This window comes from Camelus dromedarius, chromosome 22, assembly GCF_036321535.1.
Source record: "Camelus dromedarius isolate mCamDro1 chromosome 22, mCamDro1.pat, whole genome shotgun sequence".
Classification (NCBI taxonomy): Eukaryota; Metazoa; Chordata; class Mammalia; order Artiodactyla; family Camelidae; genus Camelus; species Camelus dromedarius.
In genome coordinates this window covers 20,486,695-20,500,582 of record NC_087457.1, presented here as the reverse complement: position 1 = coordinate 20,500,582, position 13,888 = coordinate 20,486,695, and the positions used below count along the sequence as shown (strand labels likewise).

At 35.2% G+C, this 13,888-nt stretch overlaps 1 long non-coding RNA gene across 2 annotated transcripts in view; it reads right to left on the bottom strand.

Moving 5' to 3' along the window:
- Positions 1–702: 702 nt before the first annotated feature.
- Positions 703–13,888, bottom strand: part of LOC116149164 (uncharacterized) — a 121,695-nt gene continuing 108,509 nt past the window's right edge. For both annotated transcript variants that reach the window (XR_004132795.2, XR_010377233.1), the window contains exons 3-4: positions 10,199–10,320; positions 703–837 (exon numbers count right to left, since the gene is read on the bottom strand). This is a non-coding gene — a long non-coding RNA (uncharacterized LOC116149164). The remainder of the gene's footprint in view (positions 838–10,198; positions 10,321–13,888) is intronic.

Sequence of the window (13,888 nt, the reverse complement as noted above, 5' to 3'; positions counted from 1 at the left end):
GATAGATAGATAGATAGATAGACAGACAGACAGATAGATAGATTGATTTACTAGAACCTGCAAAAACTTCATCTCATGAGTGTGAGCTACCTGCTCAGAAAAATAAGCTATGGTACTTAAAAAGAACAGTGCTGAGGCATACTCAAATAAATAGTATGAAAACTATGGAAATGTTTAAAAAATATAATCCCTGTTTCATTTAAATGAGTCTTCATAGTTAACTGAAAAAAAACTCAGTATTTAAAAATGGGCATATGCTATGTTGGCAGGCAGACTCTAAGATGGCCTCACGGGATCCCACCCCCAACCCCAGCATCCTCTGTCTTATATAATTCCTTTTCATTTAGTAACTTGTTTCTAATCAGTAGAACACTGACAACACTGAAAAACAGGATGAGAAGCACAGACTTAGAAGTCAACTTGTCCCTGGTAGTTTAGCCATATAGTATCTGACCTCTTTAGTAGGAATAAATTCCTTTATGCATATAATATGTGTATTATTCATCTATTGCTACATTACAAATTACCTCAAAAGTTAGTGTCTTAAAACAGCTTGCATTTGTTATCTCAAAGCTTCTGTGGATCAAAACTCTAGGCACAACTTAGGTAGGTATCTCTATACGTAGTTAATGGTGTCTCATGAGACTGTGACAGAGATTGAAGGCTCAGCTGAGGCTCACCTGAGGATGATTCTGTGTCCAAGCTTGCTCACCTGGTTGGTGACAGGGTTTAGGTTCTCGGAGCTTATTCAGCTGAGGACCCTGGGTACTTACTGTCTGTTTGTTGCAGATTGTCCTTAGTTTCTTGATACCCAGTCTTCTCCAACACGGCAGCTTACTTTATCAAAGCCAATAAGAAAAAAGGGAGAAAATTATAGTCTACTGTTGAAAAAAAATTGCAGTATTTTATAACCTAATCCATCTCCTCTATGTTGTCACCTTTTACTGATTAAAAACAAGTTATTCAACTGAAAACAATTACATAAGGCAGGAATACCAGGGGTTGGGGGTCAGGTGAGGCCACCCTGGAGGATGTCTGCCACAATACCACGTCATGTTTACAGGTGGCCAGGGGCCGATTGCTCAATATTTTATTTCTATGTACTTTGCCTGTTTTTTTCTTCCTGTTACTTTCATTTTGCCCAAGCTTCTGCTCATTGTCAATTTACCATAATCTGGGGGATACATGAATATAAAATTCTAATTAGTTAATAGTTAGACCTGGTAGAATGCCTGGGGAGAAAGTTGCGTTTTATTTACATAATAGGAAACTTGTTAAGAGCAAGAATTATGATTTCCATATATCTTTCTGTCATTTCAGTAATTTATAGTAATGTCTAGTTAGTATTATGCAGCTAATTGAATGGCCCAAGGTTACCGCAAGTAGATTTGATTATTCTTTTTAATCCTTTTTCTACAAATGTGTTAGAAATTGTTAGAATCAAATGTAATGTTACCTTACAGTAATAAGTTTTTATTTTCATTCTTACAGTGGTAAGAGAAGCAAGAAAGCTGTCTTTTCGTAGCAGAGAGTTTAATTATAGATTCAGTCTCATTTTATCGTCAAATTTGGAGGATGTTACTAATGAACCATCAAGGACTTACTAAAGCCGGTCTGCCTTTCTCTGCAAGACCACTGTGTTGTATACTTTTTTTTTATTATCTTTTTTCCTAAAGTCATAGCATTATACAATGGTACCCTTTAAATACAGTGATCCATATTCTTTCTTTTTTATTGTAGAATAGTCAGTTTATGATGTTTTGTCAATTTCTTATGTATAGCATAATGTTTCAGTACATATACATACATATATTAGTTTTCATATTATTTTTCACTATGGTTACTAGACACGGAATATAGTTCCCTGTGCTATACAGAAAAAAAGTTGTTTATCTATTTTATATATAGTGTTAGTATCTGCAAACTAAAACACTTTATTAAGCTGTGAAGAAGAATTAGCTTTCCTCAGACTTGTATCACAGCAGGCATAAGACAGTAAGTATCTCAAGAGTAAAATGAACATAAATGATTTCTTTGTCTAATACCAGCCCATGAGCTCCCAAGAAAGTTGTTGGACCATGAAGTGGCTTCAGAGCTGTTGAATAGCCTCATTTTGTCTCCACATGTGTCCCTTTTCTGTTCAAGTTCTTTTATGCCATATTTAGAAAAATATCTTAAAATAAGAGGGTCTTGTAGAAGAGTTAATCTACTGATTTAAATTTATACTAATATGATATATTTGTGTTAAATGATTTCTGGAGAACAGATATGTATAACAGATATATATGTATTTTTATACCTTGGGTAGATGTGATTGGTTCAATTTCATCATCTTTGCCAGACATTCTTCTAGACATTTAACACTACAGTGGTGAGCAAGATAAATCCAGTTCCTGTCATCTCAGACCTCACATGCTAGTTAACAGAGCATTGCATATAAATAATGTAACTTCTGCAAATGCTAACTGTTATAAAGAAAACAAAACAGGATGCTGGACTAGAGCATGAGAATCTGGGGCAAGGGGATACACAAAAACCTTGGGGAAGAGCATTTGCCTAAAAAAAAAAAAGAGCATAAATATAATCTCTAGGACAAAAAATAAACTTGGTGTGTCCACAGGACAGGATAACTGTAAGCAAACAAGGGACTAGTTTAAGTAGACGAGGTCTTGAAACTTAGGCAGAGGAGAGAATAAATAGGGCCATTGTAAGAGGTTGGTATTTTATTTTTTAGCTATATGTCTGAAAGAGAAGGAAATCTCAGATTGCCCTAATATTTTTAGCCTGAGCAAGGGCAACTATATAGGTTGAGGTACTGTTTTATCTACTAAGAAATAAGAATGAGGGAGGATTAGTTTTGGTAAATGGGGATTGAATTTAAAATTCTGACTTTGTATGCTTTAAGTATCTCACAACTGTATTTGTCAATGACACCTCAATTTAGCAGAGAAAAATGACAGAGCAATAAAAAATAAACTTCTATTAAATTAAGTAATCGATAAGAACTGGTAAAATAAAAGTCCAAAATTAATTTCAAAGAGAGTAAATGCTATCAAAAATCATGAAAGTAAAAAGTATGCCAGCATTACTCTCAGGAAAGATGAGTTGGGTGAAAAAAAACTTCATGAAGCAAAACTTCCTCAACTAAATAAAATCTCGAGCAGAGAATAAATTGGAACTCTGCCAACGTTTTTATTCAGCTGCAGTCAGGATGCATGAAGCAGCATATTGTAGGGAACATTCTGAGTTGCTTAAGAATTATGAGATGAGACAGTCCAAGGAGGACGTAGGAGGACTGGGCTGTGGGAAGAAGGCAGCAAGACTCAAGGGAAAACTTATGCCGTGGAGAACCTTGGAAGTAATTAGTTAAGGACACTATGAAAGGTGCCCCTGAAACTGACACATTTAGTAATGGAATAGTTACAGGTATAACAAAAGGTAAGGCTAAGCAGCAGGTTTGAACAAACTGGAAAAGAAGTTATGAAGGTTATTTTTCACTGTATTTTTGCTGATGTAAATCTGTATCATGACCTGAGAAGTTAAAGAAAGCCTTTTGTAAAAGGATTCAAAAGTATAAAATTGGAAAAACCTTTTCCTTTTGGCATACCTCTTAGACAAATAAAGCTTTTTCAGTCTTATAAAATTCTACCTGAAAATTATATGTGAACTCAGAATGTCTTGAAAGTGCAAATGTCCCGAAAAGTGAAAACACAAAAAAGATACAGTTTGGTAACATGTCTAGGACTGTCTTCTTCTGGGGGATGCAGAACACTGTTCATTGCTCAGAACATATGTCAGAAATTATTAGCTTAACAAAACTGGAAAAGAGAGACACAAAGCCATGGAGTGAGAAAAACTCTGTTTTTTCCATTGATCTCTACTGATCTTTAATACCGATTCTCCAATACCATTTGTGAATAACTCCTTTTTTATATCTATCTCATTTTCATTTCCTTGAAAAAATGCAGACAATTTTTTAAAAATATATAACTATAAAACTTTGTAAACCCACAGTTCACATTATTCTAGAAAAATAAGGTTTTCTTTTCCCCATAAACTTCAAAGTTTTCCTCTAAGTTCAAGTAACATAAAATCAGAGATTAATGCTGAAGTCTCCTCATATCCAGTGATCTGTTCTTCAAGCGTGGATACTTGTGAACTTTGGGAATATACAGAGATGTCCTCGGTGGTCCCCACCACCACAGAATAAAGATGATGAGTGTGAAATGTAAGTTTAAGTAAATATTTTGGAGAAAATATATTAATACTGAAACAAGAAAGGATTTACTATTAAACTTAGTTCAAAATTCCATAATTTTTAAATGAACATTAAAAACCATTCCTCACTTTAAGCAAATCTTGGGATCTGCTACTAGATTTCCAAAAATACCAATTCAATGGCCTTCTTTGTTAGGGATAATTTGTTTTAAAATAAGAGAAATATTAATATAAGACGTGTATTATTTAAGAAAGCAGAGAGATTTAGTGCAGATAAGCTAAGTATCAAAATGTATAAAATAAACAGAATAAAGGGGTTAAAATCTCAGGAGACATACAATGCTGGATAAATTAGTTTAAATGAGTGTTTTGGTCAAAGAAAACAGAAGGCTTGGAGAGACAGAAATAAAGAACCTGAAGCACAGGGCAGATGAACAATTTTAAATTAGAAACGGAGCTATTGAATTCAGGATTTTTGATTAAGGAGACCGAATCAAAATCTGCCTAATATATCCTTACTTTGCTTAGACTGATTTATAGTTATTAACCCCTAAATACAAATGGTCCTAGAAACTTAGTCTCTGAAAAACACCTACTCACTTCTAAGTATTCTCAATATTCTTGTAAGAAAAACAGAATTGTTTACCACATTCACAACCTTACAGGGAGGCCGTGTTCTAACTGGAAAGCCGGGCATCGTTGGTAAGACCAGCTTTGAAGGAAAGAAAATGTGGTATTGTTTACAAGCGTTTTAAATTTCATTTTTGTTGGCAATAAAGTATAACTACTTGCACTGTTACACAAGTGTATGTTTATGGTTGCACAAACAAAGAATAAACCATGAAAATGAATCTGTATTTTTCAGTTTACAACATGTAGTATCTATGTGGGCAAATTTCTATGTAGGTACAGCAAACTCATTTCCATTCTTTAAGAAATTCAATAAAATTAGAAATAAACATATAGGAAAAAAATTCCCGTTTTAAAGAACTAGCAATTTTGAAATTACTTGAGTTAAGAGTTAAAGATTTATAGTAGTAATGGTTTTCACCATTTATTTTTCTAAATTAATGTGTCAAAATTTGAAGTAATCTTTATTATTTGGTTATACTTTCTTTTAGATAATAATTCATGGTTTTCTTCTATTTTGCAGTGTAATTAATCTTTCATGTCCGTATACCATGTGTTAAATAGCTCAATATAAAAAGATAATAGATTTCAAATAGATATTTATTTTTTAAAAAGAAAGAAATTGCTTTAGCCAAACTGGAAAATATAAAAACTGATAGTCTGAAGTTTTTAAAGAGCTAATATAGCTTCTCAATATATTTCATTTTTCTGAAGAAGAGGTTATAAAGTACTATGAGAATTCTGCTCAGTATGTCATCACTAATATTAATAAATCATAGTTTGCTTGACAAATTTATTTGTGTGACTAAAAGATAAAATTTTATTTCATCCTAGAAGTATTCAAGAAATTTATCAGTCATAAACAATAGTCAAGACTTTCTTTACATAAGGAACTTTTTATGGTACTGGTATTTCTCATAAAATGGGACATTTTAACATAATTTCTCAGTCAATTGAGCATGAGTGATTATACATAGGTGAAACTCCAGAGCTCTGGGTTCTCAGTAAGGATACCAAAGACTTGAATCACATATCAACCACCTTCACCTAATCGACATACACATTTCAAAAGCATATGGACTATTACCTAAAGAATCTGGCTTGTGCCCAAAAACCTGTGAGTGATCTTTCAGGCCAACCATAAGCAATTACAAAGTCTTTACCTAGCAGGTACTAGGGAATGTGCCTTCCCCACACTAGACTTGGTGCAGAGCTAGTGCACTGAGTCTCTGAAAAGAGTTGCAGTCAAGGATTCTGGATCCCCTGCCAGGCTATGCTTTTAAGAATATTTGCATTACTAATTCAAGTGCCTTCATTCCTAGGTCTCTCTAGCTGGGTCTTCTACTGAGGTCTTCTTCAGCCCTCCTTGTCAGGAAGAGGAGGGAGTAACCTCGAAGAAGCCACTTTACTCTTTTCTGACTCAGTACCACTATTTTTCCAATCTTAGTCCTCCCTCCTCTCCCAGCCCCCATCCTCACCGCAAGTCCATAAAACAATAGAAGCCTTTTATTTGAGCTCCCTTGACAGTGATATAACGTCCATGTCTGTACTAGTCAAATTTATCCTGAGAATACAGGGTTGACTTAATATTAAAAAAATCAACCAGTGTAATTCACCATATTAACAATGTAAGAAAAAAACACATGATCATCTCAATAAATGCAGAAAAGAACAGATGACAAAAATCTCACAACCATTTTCGAAGAGGGAAAAATAAACTTAGCAAATTAGGGATAGAAGGAAGAGTTCTTATCTGGCAAAGAGCACCTGCAGAAAAACCTACAGATAACAGAATACTCAGTGATGAAAGATCAGTGCTTTCTTCTTAAGCAAGTGGGGCAAGATGAAAATGTTCACTCTCAACTCATCTGTTCCATACTATACTGGAAGTATAACTGAGGAAAGTAACCTAAAAAAAGACAAAACTCATCCCAAATTGGATGATTGGAAATTGGATTTCATTTCCAAATTGGAAAGAAAGAAACAAATCTCTCCTTACTCATAGGTATTTGTCTATGTGAATAAGCCTTTGTAAAATGTAAAACACTATTAGAATGAATAATTAAGAATAACTACAAAATACATGATGAATATATTAAAATCAATTATGTTTTATATACTAGCAAAGAATAATCATATCAGTATTTAACATAATTTTAAAGTAAAACTCAAAGTAATGATATGAGTAACATAAAGTAACAAAATAAATGGACTTCATTTCTCTGCCTTCCTGTGTTTCTATCCCTATTTCTCGTGCTCCCATTTTTTCTTTTCACTTATACATTCTAACATTTTTCAATATGTGTCCTACTACTCTCTTCCATAACATTCGATACCAATGAGACTCATTATAAATGTTTTAAATATTTCATACAGATTTTTCTAATGTATAATGTTAAATAGAGACACTTGTCCCTTTCTAGAGAAGGGCATTCTATGTAGGGGAAGAAAACTACAAAATGGATGCATAGCCTTAAAAATCTTCGAAAGGTAGCACTCAAAATATACAACTTGCTAACAAACATAAAAATGAAAGATCTGCTAAAAGGTCAATTCCACCCTAAGCTTCTATCTGTTCAAAGAATAGCCCTGTGGGAATATCAGATACCTCGAAAGGGAGTAATATTTTGAAGATTCCAGGAGTTAGACTGGAGAGGCAGAAAACATAGGAAACTACAATGACATTAAATTCACATGGAAGCTGAGTATAGAGACAGCCTATACACTTCAGAATCAATGCAGTATCATTAAAGTATGAAGATAAGATATTAGTTTATTAATGACACTGGAGGCTGAAATATATGAAAAAAATGGAAATATATTTTGTCACCTTCTTATAAGTTGTATATTGAAGTCATTGTTGTTCAGATACTGCACTTTGCCTTTTACTTGAACCGTATTCATCACTGAATTTGGATGTCAAAGCTTTCTATCTGTAACAGCGATAACATTGGGGGTGGGGGATATAGGCATGAAGGAAATACTCAATGCCAGTGCAAAAAATATCCACTCTGCAGAAAGAAACACCACCAAAGATCATTCATGATTTTCTATGTAATATTTCTCTGTACCTTTCTTTTTATAACATACACAGTCATCACACAGACTCATACAGAAGTGACTCATACAGACCATAAAATCAGGGTGGATGAATTCATGGAATCTATGTAAGATAGCATGGAAACACAGAAACAAAGGACATTGGAACAAATGCCAAAAACAGAAGAAAAACACCAGAAACAGAGAATAACTGAAAAGTAGTCGACTAGGATTCTGTGATTCCTAATTTCCACTCTCATTTCTATCATTAGCTTATTTCGTGACTCTAAGAAAGTCTGTATTTTCTTCACCTCCAAAATGAAAGGATGGGACTCTCTAACCACAAAGATCATTTTCAGCCTAAAATGTTATGAAACTGGTTTATTTCCTTATATTTCCTGGGGCTAATTCTGCTTTCCTTAACTCACTCTAGGTGAATTCAGGATGGAGAGTCAGGCATACGCTCTGGTGCTGCCCTGAGGGCAGAGCCTGGAGTAGGCAGTCCAGCTGAAAGGAAAGGTACAGAAAGGGCTCAAATGAGCCTCTTCTTACCTCTAAATCTGGATGACTTAAATTCTTTTCTTTACCAAGAAGAAAGGAGCATAATGTTTAGAGTCTACTAATGGGCAGTAAGATATAACTCCAGTGCACTTAAGAGCACCCTTGTGGCCGGCAAAAGTTACTGTGGGGTCTAAAGGCAGTTTCATACAAAGATATATGCATCTAAAGAGCCGACTCAATGTTTTGCAGAAAGCTGATCAATGTATTTACACAGAGTCCACAAGTGTAACTTGTTCATTTCAGCTTTTTGTCAGTTTTATTGAGACTGCTTTCTCCAGTTTTGTTTGTTTGTTTGTTTGCCATCACTAACAGCAAAAGAAGTTTTCCTTGGGGAGGATAACATATTTTCTAAACATCCTGTTCATCTCTCTGATATAGTTTCGTATGATTATGGCAAGTTAAGTTTGAGCAGAGGAACATTTGCTTTTGCTGTTAAGTCGAAGTCTGTGCCAAAGCCAAACTTGCACTGGGCAAAGTGAAACAGATAAGGAAGGTTAAGGCAGAGAGGCCAAACTCAGTCTGAGCTCAATTTCACTGAAACAAAGGGCTAGAGAGTTTTCAAGAGATAAGGGAAGGTAGAGATGGGTGGGGAGAATGACAGATCATTCATGTTTGCTAACTGTCCTTGCCCAAAGGAAAAGTGACTCTCTCACATTTTCATGACAGAGATAGTTTGCAACTTAGAGCAAGGGGCTCTGTGGGAGTTAGGGTTCTAATGGCACAGAAGCTGGAAGATGCGGCTCTAGCTTCTAGGATAATTACATTTCAAAGGGGTGGTTCCTAGGTCCTTGAGAGAGTCTTAGGTTGTAAAACTGCCTTTTAAAATAATTTCCAGATCAAAGGGGCAGAAAAAATTATACAATGATAAATTTTCCAAAGTAAATGCTCTAAGAAAAGGGAGATCAAGGATTAGTCAGGAAGAAGCCCGCTAACCATGAGTCCAGCTGAGGGGAACAGGAACATACTTCAGTTAAACTCTTAATTTTTTCCAAACATTTTTTTTTCAGAATCTGAGAGTTATAATCATTACCATCAACAGAAACAAGCCAAGCACAGAGTTTAGTAAATGCTAAATCCTGCACCAAGTATAAAATGTAGTCCCTGTTCTTTAGATGTTTCTAGTCTGGAACAGAAGAGAGAAATTAAGAGATAATAATCAACAGGATGTAAGTTCGTATATTTTGAATATAAATGAGAAGTACTGATAGAAAAGGCTCCTGGAACTCAGCAGGAAGACATGACTCAGGCATGCACGCAGGCCTGCATGTGTCAGGTTTCATCAAATTAACCTTTAAATATTATCATTATTTATGAGGTCAAAGGTACTTTTGACTCTACCTAGATTGAGCAGAAAAAAAAAATGGGCCAGAAAATTCTGGATGTTTGACTGACCTGCTTTTTGTTTTCACGCTGTGTTCCTAGAGACCTGGGGTTCCATGGAGTAACCAGGGCATCAGAGAGAAATTTAGATGGAAAAGACAGCATGGAGCTTAAGCTGATCTCTGACAAGAGAAGGTAGCAGCTCTAGTATCATGTTACCTATAAGAGGACAGTAAGTTTCTCTGATTGGAAAAAAAAAGATTTCATTGCTTTCAGAAGGAGCTGAAAGTCAAAACAAAACCCAAAATTCCACACAAGGAACCACATATGCAAAAATAATCTGATGATTTTTCATCTGTGGTGCTGTTCCCATTTGTAATTCTGCCCCTCCACTCTGCCTCTCCTGCAACATTACCAAAAGGGGACTCACCTCAATCATTCTTCGCTTGTAATTCTGGTCACACTGTGTGGTAATGATGTCGATGTCATCTTTGTAATGGTTTTCTGAGAAGTAGGGGAGTGGATAGAGGCCAAAAGGTACAAGCAGAGAGCCTGAAAACACCAAAGAGAAATACCCCTAAGTGGGTCACATTCTCAGAGACCATTTCAAGCCTTATTGGTGCAATGGAGTGGGACAGTTGGAGTCAGGGACCTAGAATAAGACAGCTGCAACCCAGAACCGGCCACAATTCACAACTGATACATAGACCCATACACACTTTGTACATAAACTGTACTGACAGATATGCTGACAATAAGTAAAAAGGTAGATTAGCACAAGATGGGAAGCCTTGATGACAGGACTTGGGTCCAAGTGTGCTCCATTAGAAATAAAACTTGATTTTCAGACTTCTAATTGACCTGTAAAGTTACAACAAGTAAAAGTGCAAAAAAATGGAGTGGGGTTATATACAAATTTATACTGATTTTGTGCAATTTAACTGAGCTGTTACAGAGCAAGCAATTTTTGAATATAGGAAGAAATCAGAGAAGGAAAACAAAAAGTCATTCTGATGCATTAAATATCTCTGATGAGAAACTCTGCACCTATCCTGACACTCAGTGGGTTCTCTCGGGATTTAGGAGAGAAGAGATAAGCTGGTGGCTGGGAAAGAGGTTAACCTACTTCGAGACTTTTCATGGGGCAGGGAAGGGGTTGGCATTTGAACATTCACCTGAAGGCCAACCAAAATATCCACCTGGAAAAATGATTTTGACAAGTTTAGTTTTCTAAATTCCTTCCTCTCTATTTTCATGTTTTCTGATGAACATGCTTTTTTTTTTCTTTCTCAAGAAATAGGGAAATCAAAAAGAGCTCAGATTAACCTTTCTATACATCTTCCCATCTCCTCCCTACTTCACTTCCTCTGTGTTCATATATTCCCTCCAGCAAGGTCCAAGTTAGGAGTTTCTCAACTGTCTTCATTTAAATACACAGCAATGGGAAGGAATATGCAGTTCAGAAGTTTAGTATTTTGCATCTTTTGCTACCAAATGTAATTCAAAGCAATGACCGATTTCTAATGCCTCAGAAGTACATATGGGGTCTTTTCAAATGCACGGTTTACATCCCTCCTCCTGCATCATCACAGACTTTGAACTGCTATGAATAGAGCTCAGACCTCTTGATTAGAGAGCATGAAACTACAAGGCAAAATGTTCTTTACCATTTGATTTGCCAAAGTCCAGATCCACTTACCTTCAGAGGAAGCTTTCAGACCTGTCATTTTTAAACAACCTATTTTATAAGTGATTTCAATACTGTTTACCATTGCTGGCTTTGTTTCATGTATCCTTTCCAATTGGTAGTCTTAGGTATTTGTGTCCTAATTTCCCAAAAAGGTTGCCATTTAAGAAAAATCCAAAAAATAATTAACTGCCTGAAATGCAATCAAGACCTCATTATCTTTGTATATTTCAATAGGGCTGGAATTTAACTTCTGCGCTACGTTCACTTTCAGCAATGCCTATAGAGGACCCCAAAAGCTTTTCATTTTGGCGTGATAATAAACAAAGGGCATAGTTTCCCTCCATCACTATGACAGAAATGATTTAAGGAAACTCCCGTTTGTACCTAGAAAAGTGCTGAGGGCTGTATGCTGTGGGGCAGGGGTGCAGACTGCAGCACAAGTAATTTCATGCTCAGACTGAATTTATGGTAGGAGACTTGGAATAAGGAAATGTGATTCTAACTCTTCTATTTCTAAAAAGAAAGACTCAGCTAAAGCCCACTGCTATGTTTGGTTCCTTCACTATTTCTTCATTGTTTCTTTACTTCTTTTTTTTTTTTTGTACATTTCATTTTTTTTTATATTTTATTTATTTTTGTTGCATTATTTACTTTTTTTTTTTAAATTTTGGCAGGGGGTTAGGTAATTAGGTTTATTAATTTTTAGAGGAGGCACTGGGGATTGAACCCAGGACTCATGCATGCTAAGCATGAACTCTACCACCTGAGCTATACCCTCCCCCTGCTTACTTCTTAGATCAGTTGATATTGGCTGAGTTTAGGCTTGTGAAAATATTCTACACAAAGAGGAACATGGTAAAAGTAGTTATAAAGGAGTTGCATTATTTTTTTATTTTAAGTCTTCTACTCTATATTCCTAACACCTCCAGGCCACTACCAAAAAGCTGCAAACTTCGATACTGTAAGGATAAATACAAATTAAAACTAAGAAGCTGAATTCTCCCTGTTGAAAATAAGAGATTTCCCTCCTTTTCATTTTCTTAGAACATCTACTTTAGAGAAGTTGCAAGTGTAAGCACACTTTCTCCCTTTTAAATGTGTAAATCCTTTTGAAAACTAGACAGGTCTTTCATCAGCTTTATGACCTAGTGATGTCTTTTGCAAGGAGCTGGGAGCCACCTCTTTAAAATGTAAATATTAAGAGAGACAGCACCCCCATCTCCCAGTTTGTGTGGGAGGACAGTAGACTCAGTTTGGTGAGTGCCTTGCTACAAGTTGCAAAACTACTTCCTGATGCAAAGATACGAAAAGTTTGTTGTTCCTCTGGATAAAGCCAATTAGACAACACAGATAGTTACTGCAATTATCAGGTGAATTTAGGATGAACTATGTGTGACAAATGATGCTGTCAAGTCCATTTATTAGAGGTCTTGTTATTGTTTATCTTGAAAACATCTATGCAAATGGATTGTATCTGCTTGGTCATATTAAAGGGTGAGATGTCTTTCTGTTTTTGTAAACTCTTAGCTGATTGACTATGATGCAGATCACTTTCTGGTTTAATATTTATTCAATATTAACATTGTTTTCTTTCTCTGCTACCTTACTGGAGAGGTTTTCTGAGTTGGGCAAAGATTTCATTTTTAATATCTCCCCCAAAAATGCCAACTTCAGTTTTTCAACATGGAGACAACTAAAAGAGCAGCGGTTTGTTTCCTACTGGCTGGAGAAGGGAAATACTTGGACGCTATAAGCATTTTCATCCCTCAGAATATCTTCTCATACTTAATCTTTTCCTAACATGTTTAGGTTAAAATATGTCTTTTTATGCAAATATTAAGGTCCAGCAAACTATGTGTAGACATTTTCTTAGTCAACTGGAGTTGGGTTGGTAATTGTCTTCCATGACACATTGACATTTAAGTCCTAACTCTAAAACATTAATGTAATAGTAAAGGTAAACACCATTCTTTTAATCACTGCTAATTAACTCTACTCTGTCATATTCTGTAAAAGATGAATTACTGAAAGCACATCCTGAATTTCAATTAATTTTGTGACTAATTGTTGTGTAATCCTGGGTAAATTTTGGTTCTCCAGTAAATAATTATGATTTACAAAACTAAAGGAAACTGTTGAAAGTGGAAAGTGAAAAAAAAAAGTAGACATTAGAAATTATAAAATATTTCATGACTACCCCAGTACACAGCTGCCTTATTTACCTGAATTGTTAGAAAGTTAATCATAATTAACATTAATTGGGTATTCATGGTATGAAGCACTGCATTGCTTTCCTTTATGTTTTCAATATATTTATAATATTAGTGATGCTTTTAAAATTTCACTGTAAAACAAAAAAATTTCTTGTATTTTCTTCAATGTTATTGCTTGGGGAGTATTTATATTTGTCCCAGAGATGCTGCCATCATT